This window comes from Citrus clementina, unplaced genomic scaffold (assembly GCF_000493195.1).
Source record: "Citrus clementina cultivar Clemenules unplaced genomic scaffold, Citrus_clementina_v1.0 scaffold_6, whole genome shotgun sequence".
In the NCBI taxonomy this organism is placed as follows: domain Eukaryota; kingdom Viridiplantae; phylum Streptophyta; class Magnoliopsida; order Sapindales; family Rutaceae; genus Citrus; species Citrus x clementina.
In genome coordinates this window covers 7,945,388-7,956,979 of record NW_006262139.1, presented here as the reverse complement: position 1 = coordinate 7,956,979, position 11,592 = coordinate 7,945,388, and the positions used below count along the sequence as shown (strand labels likewise).

The window sequence follows — 11,592 nt, the reverse complement described above, 5'->3', positions numbered from 1 at the left end:
ATATAACACATTACTACCATTACCATACATTTGGATATGAATCTCTATATTTCATTTTTTTCCTTTCATATTTTAATTTTTAATTTTTTACCATTATGTTAGAGATTACGATACAAATATTGACAAATACAATTCATTATATCTGTCAAGATCTGAAACCAATCTAATGTTGAACTCTAACCACTTGAAGCCAACCTAATCATCAAAACCTAAGTCACTATATTAAAATTTACTTGACTCGATGTATCAAAGTTGAACTACAGGTGCACGAATATAAAATTGAAGAAACAATTAAATAAAAAAACTTTCACATTAATGAAAAGTCTTGAATCCTCAATGCAAGAGCTCGAAACCAAAGAAATAAATAAATAAATAAACATCCACACTAACGGAAAGACTCGGACCCTCGATCTAAAATTTTTTTTAAAAAAAACCTAATAAGATATTACCAATTGAGGGAACATAACAAATAAATTAGCACAAAGTGAGGATAAAAATGAAAATGGTGGTCTACTTCCATTAGATACCAATGGGCCTTTGATCCAGTGGGAGAACCCTTACACTTAGAATAATGAGTGCAAGGGTTCGAGCCTCCATAAAAGCATTTATGGGGCTTATTTACAATCTTTCCTCAATTATCAAATAATTAAGTGGAGCCAGTCTATTCCTCACGAAATGTGAGTATAGTGGACAACCCTCGAATATTTGAGAGGGTTTGAAGAATTTTAACAGCGCTTCAGAGGAGTATATGCCACGAAGAAGGTGTTGAGTGTTAGAAAATGCATATTTATAAAGGAGAAAACCGTCATTTTACATTTCAAGTCTTACTAACAACCCTTACTTTTATGTATTTAACCTTCTTGTGATTTAATTACATGTGTTTTATTTTAATTAAGTATTTTATGTATTTTAGGGGCATTATAGTCATTTCACAATAAAGGAGAAATCAGACGGCAAAACGGACATCACTTTTGAACTCAGGACGGTCAAAAACCTTAGGAGGAGCATAAAAGGAAAAATGGCACTATTCACATGTACGGTACTATTCACGTGTACGGTACCGTCTACGTTACTGTTCACGACACTGTTCACATAGACGGATGATGACGTGGCATTGACCGATGACGTGGCATTGACTGATGAGGTGTCACGATCCTGTTGGACTAAAATTCTTATGTACTGTTGATGGTGACGTGGCAGCATATCAGTGGACGAAAAATCTCGTGTACGGTGCATGCATCACACAAGATTATTTTCAACCAAACCGCATTACTGTTCAAAGTCGGGTCAAACCGTGTTACTGTTCATCCGCGTGGTCAAACCGTGGACTGTTGACTGATGACGTGGCGCAATCCTGAGCGTCCAAACTGTTTTTAATCCGATGGCCATGATTTACTCCATGTATCTATAAAAAGGGGGCCTCTCCCCCCTAATTTGATATCTCTGAATCCATTTTTGGGATCCATTTTCTGTAATTCCTTCTCCATCTTGTATTTTCTTCGTATTTTAATAAATTTCTATTTTGCCCCTAGTTCAATTATGAGTGGCTAATTTTCTTTCAAGCTTGGGTTGAAGGTGAAGTATCAACATGTGTCATGGGCTTAATTCGGTAAATTTATTTTCTCTTCCCCTCTAATTTTTGTGGATGTTTTGACTTCTCGTCGACAAATAATAATAGTCTTGTCTAGATACCGCCTTGGTTACACCGGCTCTCTAGTATAAGGTTATTATTATTTGGCACGATAAGCCCTTAGCACCATATTGATTAGAGCGTGGTTCATGAGGTGTGGATTCCCCCCTCATGATTTAATTGGCATTAATACGGATTATTTAGCCCATGATGCATGTTGATACGGATCCAGATACCCAAGTACGTTATTTCAATAGAATTCTCTTCAATTTCTTCTCGCCATTTCAATACCAATTTTAGAATTTATTCTCGCCATTTTAATTTAAGTTGTAGCATATTCCAAATCATTTCCACCACAAATCCAATCACCCATTCACAAAATTAATTCTACACAATTAAAATCCACCTCCTCGTGGGATCGACACTCGTCACCATTGATCTATACTATAATAGATTCGTGCGCTTGCGAGTACATTAAAATTTGCACAACAAGTTTTTGGCGCCGTTGCCGGGGAGGTAAGTAATTTTAATTTATAGAATTAATTTTTGTGAATAATTCCATTTAAATTGTTTTCTTGTATTTTTTTTATTAAAAAAAGAGTGAATCTACATTTAAAGGTTAGTATTTCTTTTATTTTTTCTCTTCTTTAAAATTCTATAATTTAATTTTCAATTTATTTTTCTTTGTAATTTTTTTGTTTATTTTATTAATTTAATTTTTAGTTAATTTCTTTCACGTATTTATTTTTGTGTATTTTTATAGAAAGGTTGTAATAGCGCAATAAGGTTAGTATCGTAATTTCTCCCTCTTCTTTATTTTTATTTGTTTTGTTCCCATCTTTATTTTTTGTTTTGTTTGCATCTTTATTTTTTTTATTTTATTTGTTTTGCATGCATGGTCGAAGGTCATTATTACCCAATCTTGAACCTATAGACCTTGAACTTGAGAAAACACTTCGCACACACAAACAAGTAAAAAATAAAATGGATTTGCAACCACAGGAGAGGCCATTTAAAGATTATTTCAGTCCTTTAGCAAATTTGAGCACATCATGTATAAGATACCCAAATGTAGCTGCTAAGAGTTTTGAACTAAAACCTAGTGTGCTAAATTGTCTCCCCACATTCTATGGCCTAGAAAATGAGGACCCATATAATCATTTGAATGATTTTCATGCAATTTGTCAAACATTTAAATATGAGAATTTTTCAGATGATGATGTTAAACTCAGATTATTCCCATTTTCTTTAAAAGATAGAGCTCGTTCATGGCTTAATACATTGCCTGCTAATAGCATTGCATCATGGGAACAAATGGTTACAAAATTTTTGAATAAATATTTCCCAGTGCATAAAACCAATGCTATTCGCAGGGAAATCTCGGAGTTTACCCAGAGAGAGGACGAGCAATTTTTCGAAACATGGGAGCGATTCAATGGGCTACTCTTGAAGTGTCCACATCATGGGTACGAGAAATGGCACCAATGCCAATACTTTTTGGAGGGATTATTGCCAAATGTGCAAGAATGGCTAATGGCGACAAGTGGAGGAGAGCTAATGTCAAAAAGTGCATCCGAGATTTGGGAATTGTTCCAGCGACAAGCGGATAATTCCCAACAACGGAGTCGATCACTCAGGAATACTAGAAGAATTAAAGGAGTAAATGAGGTTCAAATTGGCGAGTCAACTTCGGGAATCAAAGAAGTCAAGGAGATGGTTGAAGGTCTTGCTCGACAAATAGCATCGTTATCGACTGCTAAATCAACAGAACCACATGATCATGACTCATACTCAGATCAAGCCAATGCCATAGGTGTAATGAGAAAGCCATCAAATTACAACCCATACTCCAACACATATAATCCTGGATGGAGAGACCACCCCAATTTTTCATGGTCTCAAGGATTCCAACAGAATGGACCAGCAGCTCCAGCTCCACCAATGCAACAAATTCCTCAAGTTCCTCAAGCCTCTCAGCCCCAATTTAGACCATACAATCAGAACCAGAACTACTCTCAACCCAGACCATGGGAGGATGCATTCCAGAATTTCAGGAATGTTACTCACTCCACGATTGAGCAACAGAACCGCACCATTGATGGACTACGAAATGAGTTGAGAGCGGGCTTCAACTCACAAGCCCAATCAGTTTCAAGCCTCGAGAAGATGGTGGGACAACTTGCTTCTTCAGTTCAGACCTTGGCAATGACCGTTGAGAAAGGTAAGTTTCCAAGTCAACCAGTGCCTAACCCTAAAGGAGTGCATGAAGCAAGTACCAGTTCACCACAGCAGCATGGAGAAGTCAAAGCAGTCATGACCTTGCGAAAAGGAAAAGAAGTCGACAACAAAGTGGAGATGCCGGCGAAAAAAGAAAATCAAATTGTACCTATAAATGTTGACGACTCATCACCGGAGGAGAAAGAAGAAACTAACCCACGAGAATACGTTCCCAAAGCTCCATTTCCTCAAAGGTTAGCTAAAGGAAAGAAGGGAAAATCCACAGGTGAGATTCTTGAAATCTTTAAACAGGTAAGTGTTAACATCCCTTTGCTTGATGCTATTAAACAAGTTCCATCTTATGCCAAGTTTCTTAAAGACCTTTGTACTAAAAAGAGAAATATGCATGTTCAAAAGAAGACATTTTTAACAGAAAACGTTAGTTCTATACTCCAACATAAAATTCCTTTAAAATGCAAAGACTCAGGCTCCCCCACTATCTCATGTAGTATAGGGAACCACACAATTGAGAATGCTTTGTTGGATTTAGGAGCTAGTGTAAATCTGTTGCCTTACTCTGTATTTGTGAAACTTGAACTGGGAGAATTACACCCAACTCCAGTGGTGTTACAACTTGCAGATCGGTCCACAAAAATACCTCGTGGTATTGTGGAGGACGTGCTTATCCAGGTAGACAAGTTTTATTTTCCTGTTGATTTCATTGTAATTGACACTCAACCAATACAGGATTCAAGGAAGCACATCCCCATTATTCTAGGCCGACCTTTCTTGGCAACTGCGGATGCTCACATTCAATGCAGGACTGGAAATATGCAGTTGTCCTTCGGCAACATGACTATGGAACTGAACATCTTCAACATTGCCAAACAACCTCACAGTGCAGATGATGGAATTGTTGATGTGGATTTAATTAAAGCATTAGTTGATGATACTTTTGTTTCAAACCTTAGTGATGATCCTTTACAAACATGTTTAACTCACTTTAGTTTGGATTTTGATATTGACAGATCGGTCGATGAGGTCAACGCCCTGCTTGACTTAGCACCATCCATGGACACTAATAAATGGAAGTCAAGAGTTGAACAACTAGCACCATCAGAGAAGAAACTCATCCCATCATCAGAATCACCACCGAAACTCGAGCTCAAACCATTGCCCAACACATTGGAATATTCATTTTTGGGAGAAGAAAGTACTCTGCCAGTAATCATCTCATTATCCCTAAATGACGAACAAAAAGGTAAGTTGTTGGATGTTTTAAAAGAGCACAAAGGAGCATTAGGATGGACCATAGCAGACATTAAAGGTATAAACCCAGTAGACTGCATGCATTACATTCACCTTGATGAAAATGCTAAATCTACTAGGGAAATGCAACGTCGGTTAAATCCTAATATGAAAGAAGTTGTTAGAACTGAAGTCCTTAAGCTATTAGATGCTGGTATCATTTACCCCATTTCTGATAGTTCATGGGTTAGTCCTGTACAAGTTGTCCCCAAAAAGTCAGGAGTCACAGTAGTTACCAATGCTGATAATGAATTGATACCAACTAGGGTAACTACAGGGTGGCGTGTATGCATTGATTATAGAAAGTTGAATTCTGTCACACGTAAAGACCATTTTCCTTTACCATTTATTGATCAAATGCTTGATAGATTAGCAGGAAATGAATTTTATTGCTTTCTAGATGGCTACTCAGGATATAATCAGATTCCCATAGCACCAAAAGATCAAGAGAAAACTACTTTCACTTGCCCTTTTGGCACATTTGCATATAGAAGAATGCCATTTGGATTATGTAATGCACCTGCTACATTTCAACGATGCATGCTAAGCATTTTTTCTGATATGGTTGAACGATTTCTTGAAGTCTTTATGGATGATTTTTCTGTCTTTGGTGACTCGTTTGATCAATGTTTACATCATCTAACACTAGTTCTGCAGAGATGTGTCGAGAAGAACTTGATCTTAAATTGGGAGAAATGCCATTTTATGGTAAAACAAGGTATTGTTCTCGGTCACATCATTTCGAGCAAAGGTATTGAGGTTGACAAAGCCAAGGTGGATCTCATTTCTAATCTTCCTCCACCTAAAACAATTAGAGAAGTAAGATCTTTCCTTGGGCATGCTGGGTTCTATAGACGTTTCATTAAAGATTTTAGCAAAGCTTCTAGACCCTTATGCAATTTACTTGCTAAGGATGTACCTTTTGTCTTTGATGATTCCTGTCTTGTTGCGTTTGAAAAATTAAAGCATTTGTTGACATCATCACCCATCATTCAGTCCCCGAACTGGAGTTTACCATTTGAACTCATGTGTGATGCATCTGATTATGCAGTAGGAGCAGTATTAGGACAAAGAGTTGATCGAATTCCCCACGTTATTTACTATGCTAGTATGACATTGAATGATGCACAGTTGAACTATTCAACTACTGAAAAAGAAATGCTAGCAGTAGTGTTTGCATTAGAGAAATTTCGATCTTATCTCATTGGTTGTAAAATAATCGTGTTCACAGATCATGCTGCTCTTAAATATCTTCTCACAAAGAAAGATGCAAAAGCTAGACTAATTCGTTGGGTGTTACTTTTGCAGGAATTTGACTTGGAATTCAAAGATAAAAAAGGGACAGAAAATGTTGTGGCGGACCACCTCTCTCGTCTCCATCTTGACACAATTACAGAGCCATTAATATTGAATGAGTCATTTCCAGATGAACAATTAATGAGTGTGGAAGTATTACCTTGGTATGCTGATATAGTTAATTATCTTGTTACAGGTAAACTTCCTGAGCATTGGACCAAGCAAGACAAGGCTAAATTCTTTGCAGAGATAAAGAATTTCTTTTGGGATGACCCGTATTTGTTCAAGTATTGTGCTGATCAAATTGTTAGACGATGTGTCCCAGAAAATGAAATTCAGAATATTCTTTCATTCTGCCATGAACAAGCTTGTGGAGGCCATTTCAGTGCTAAGAAAACCGCGACTAAAGTTTTACAATGTGGTTTTTATTGGCCAACTATATTTCGAGATGCTTACACTTTCTGTTCTTCATGTGATAGGTGTCAACGAATGGGGAGCATTACGCGAAGGAACATGATGCCACTAAATCTAATTTTAGTGGTTGAGATTTTTGACGTATGGGGTATCGACTTCATGGGACCCTTTCCCCCGTCTTTTGGCCATCAATACATATTGGTTGCTGTTGACTACGTATCGAAATGGGTAGAAGCAATTCCATGTAGGACCAATGATCACAAGGTGGTGATAGCATTTTTGAAAAGCAACATTGTTTCACGCTTTGGATTCCCACGAGCGATAATCAGTGATGGTGGTGCCCAATTTTGTAACAAAGCATTCAAAGCTCTTTTGACAAAGTATTCAATCACACACAAAGTGGCAACTCCGTATCATCCGCAAACCAGTGGCCAAGTTGAGATATCCAATCGAGAAATAAAGCACATATTAGAAAAAACGGTGAGGCCAGACAGGAAAGATTGGTCATTAAGACTTGATGATGCATTATGGGCATATAGAACGGCTTTCAAGACCCCGATTGGGATGTCACCCTACAGGCTAGTGTATGGAAAAGCTTGCCACCTACCTGTGGAACTCGAGCATCGTGCGTATCGGGCCATTAAGAAATTCAATTTTGACATGCAGCAAGCCAGCTCAGAAAGAAGATTACAGCTGGCAGAACTTGAAGAAATTCGCAATGATGCGTACGAAAATGCCAAGATTTACAAGCAACGAATGAAAGTCTTCCATGACAAGCACGTTATGAGAAAATCGTTCACTCCAGGTCAGAAAGTGCTTTTATTCAATTCTCGCCTGCACCTATTCCCAGGTAAGTTACGCTCTCGTTGGTCTGGCCCATTTATTGTTCATACTGTTTTTTCACATGGGGCAATTGAAATTGAGGACCCAAAGAATGGTGTCACGTTTAAAGTTAATGGTCAAAGATTAAAGCTATATCTAGAGTACCAACCACATGAAGAAGACACCGAAATAAATTTGACTGACCCACCAAATTTGAATTGATTTTTCTTTTCATTGATTTGATTTTGTTTTCTTTCTTTATATTATTCTTCTGCTAATTGAAATTATTTTTGCATAAGTGTGTTTGTTTAACTATTAAGTTTTCTTTTATCATTTTTACTCATGAGTACCTTACTTAGACCGTTCCTCCTGAACATTCTTAAACCACTTCAACGTGTCAAAACTCATCTCAAACGGCAGATTCAATTTTGTAAAACACATCGCATTTGGGCTCTACAGCCACCAGAGTTAGTAGCCTATGTTGAGGGTTTAGAAAGCCAACTCAGAGACATTGAGAGAAGTGTTTACGACATCCAGTTGGAGCTTGAGGTAAATTCAATAAGAGGACGATTTTAATTTTCTTTGTGTGTTTTAATTTATTTTTTCTGTTTGAGTGCTTTAGTTTGTTACCCCGGTGAAGTGGCGGATAACGGTACTCCGTGATAATCAAGTCGGTTACTTCAGTTTCCCATAATAACTGATATTCTGAGGCGAAGGTATGGACAGAAACGAGATTCTAGCGAAACTTCACAAGCGATTCCCTTCACTTCCTCAGAATGCCCTCCTTACAATCTATAAAGCTCGGTCCGAACGCATGCGATTACTCATGAGGAATAACATACCTGCTGACATCTGTTGGTTAATCGAGGCTAAAGTACGATCGGCAGGTGAGTTACCTCCAAAATTTATTGCATACATGCCTGGTTGTGGTAAAGGAAATTATGCAAGAAAACGACGAGCTCGAAGAATTTCTGTTGCTTGTCATAAGTGTGCCAGAATGAGTTGCAATAAAAACCCATGTTCTTTAGGAATGATGTCTGATAACATGGAAGATAAGATTCAATTCATTAGGGATTGCTTGAATAAGGAGTCATTGGATGATATCCTTTTGTCTCTTGAAACGCATCCCAGTGGATATGTGCAAGGAGCGATTCTCCAATTATGGCCATTATTCCAGAAAGAGCATGCACGATATAGTCTTGGGAATCTGACTATAAACGACCCTGTTTGCCAGTTTATAAGAAAGCTGGATAGGAAGCCTATCCTCGACCCATAGAGGGCGTTCAAGCCGTTTCTGGACGTAAAACCAGAGGAAGATGTGAGCCACAGTCGCAACTACCTGTAAATATCCTTTTACTTTATTGTTATTTTATTTCACTATTGTCTTATTGTTTGCATTATTGTCTTTAATAATTTTATTACTGTTTGCTTTTTCCTTTTTACTGTTTTCTTTTTGACTTGCGAGCCACGTGCTTTACGCGTTATTTGACACTGACATATTACCTCATACACAACCATGACCCACTATCACCAAGACTCTTAAATGTGATTTCTTTTTTGTCAAGCACTCACAAATTGTTTTCGAGAAGTATCACAATGGCAGCTACTCCCAATAGACAATTCAAGAACATTTGTGTGCTTTCTGGATTTACCTATGGCAAACATAAAGAGTTCGTTGAGGCAGCCATAGATCTTGGTCGAAGCATAGCAGCGAGAAAATTACACTTGGTGTATGGAGGAGGTAATCGAGGGTTATCAAAAATGGTCTCAGAAGCAGCTTTTATCAGAGGAAGTCAAGTGTTAGGCATCATCCCAAGAGTCCTAAAACCATTGGGCAGTTCGTCTGACTCATCAACTGGAGAAGAGTTAGTCGTCTCAGGTATGCAAGAAAGAATAACTGAAATGCTTAATCATGCTGATGCTTTTATTTTCCTTCCAGGAGATCTTGCAACACTAGAGGTACTTATCACGCTAGCATCTTGGGCCCATCTGCACATCCACCAGAAACCCATCGGTTTGTTAAATGTCAATAACTTTTATGATGGCTTTATCGCATTTCTTAACCATGCAATAAAAAACTATTTCATTCCCTCTAATGCGAAAAAACTCTTTATTTGTGCTCACACTGCTAATGAGCTACTTGATATGTTACAAGCTTATTGACCGGAGCCAGACCCCTGGACCTTTGTGTTGGAGCGTCCAAATAATGATGGTAACAGTAGCCGCAGTAAGAAGTACAAATTAGATTTAACTCTCCGCCTGTAAATATTTTCTTCTGTGTTGCACCACCTAGGTGATGTCTTCTAAACTCTACTTCTTTCATTTCACACATTGAGGACAATGTTTCGTTCTGGTTGGGGGGAGGGAATAGTCGACAATTGTGGAATTTTGGTTAAGTTTTTACTAATTTTTTGTTGTAGAAACTAACTGTTGCTAACTTTTTGTGTTGAAGATGGCTGAATATGGAGTGTAGTGACTCTAGAAACGCATCTTCATCGTTTAAAAAAAAAACTTAAAAAAAAAATTTAGACATTTTCTTTTTCTTTATTATGTGTTTATGTTTATTTTTCTTCTTTTTAATTTCTCCTCTATAAATATACATTTTCTAACTTTTGAGTCGAAAATAGCTGAATATGGAGTGTAGTTCCTCTAGAAACGTATCTTCTTTAAAAAAAAAAATCATTTTCGTTTTCTATCATTTTACGTGTCACTTTTCTAATTAGTTTGTATGCATCATTTTCACATTTCTGCATGCATATTTTCCTTTCATGCTTAGAATAGATTGGGGGGTAGAATGTTGTTTGAAAAAAAAAATTGTTTGATTTATTTTAACATTGGATGACATGATTAATTTCAAATTTTAGTATTTGTATTATCTTTGGTCTTAAGTGATGTTACATTATGTTTGCTACTCTACATGTTGATGTTGGAGACAAATATGAGTTGCTTGGAGGAATGAACATGTCATAATAAATACCAAGTGAGTTTTTGAGCCTATCATTTTTCTTGGAGAGTAACCCTTTTGCCCATTCTCTATACAGCTTAGCAGTTTATTATTTTATACACGATCTCTAGATTTCTTTTGAGTTAACCCTTAAAAAAATGGTAAAATAAAAAAAAAAGAAAAAGAAAAAAAATGTGTGTTGCTGCATTGGGAGGCCCATCTAACTAGTAGATATGGATGATTATTTAGAGCCCTAAAAGACGATGGAAAGGCCATCTTTGATCCGTTTGAGCCTTTCTAGCCATCCCTTTTGTGATATATCCATAGTTAACCCTTTTGAGCCTTTAAAAAAAATAAATAAATAAATGAAAACCTTTTCTTTGTCAACTTATCATCTTGACCCACTCCGATTTGGAGTATTACCCGATGTCTTATAAGGTCCATCACCTATTTATGTTTGAGAAAAATGTAAATAATTATTTTGTTCAGTGAAGTTGTGCCAAATAAAAGCAAAAAAAAAAAGAGAAAAAAAAAACAAAACAAAAGTTGTTGTTTCAAAAGAATAAAAATAACAATAATAGGTGAAATCCACCTTGCAACTTCCAAAAAAAAAAAATTTCTCTGCATTTTTCTCAAACATACACTTTGTTTTCCTTATTTCCCTTCTTTGTTAACCATGTCCCTAGCCTACGTTACGTCCTAATAAAAGTCCTTCTTGATTTTAGGGAACTATAGTCCGAAGTAGAAGCTAGTTATATGGGCTAAAAAGATGCAGTAATGCATAATTAAAAAAAAAAAAAGATAAATAAAGTGGGTTGACTAACATTTTATTTGACTTGAGATCGTATTATTTCTAAGCTGAGGGCATATTTATTTCATCTTGGTGAGAGCATGTGATATCACTTCTTTATTATTTTCTCTCTCAATTACCATTCATTGGAGTGACTATTTTTATTGGGTT

At 36.8% G+C, this 11,592-nt stretch overlaps 1 non-coding gene across 1 annotated transcript; it reads right to left on the bottom strand.

The window, feature by feature from the left end:
- Positions 1–2,995: 2,995 nt before the first annotated feature.
- On the bottom strand, positions 2,996–3,099 carry LOC112097509. Its single transcript, XR_002905041.1, has one exon. It is a non-coding gene; the product is annotated as a small nucleolar RNA R71 (small nucleolar RNA).
- Between the last annotated feature and the right edge of the window lie 8,493 nt (positions 3,100–11,592).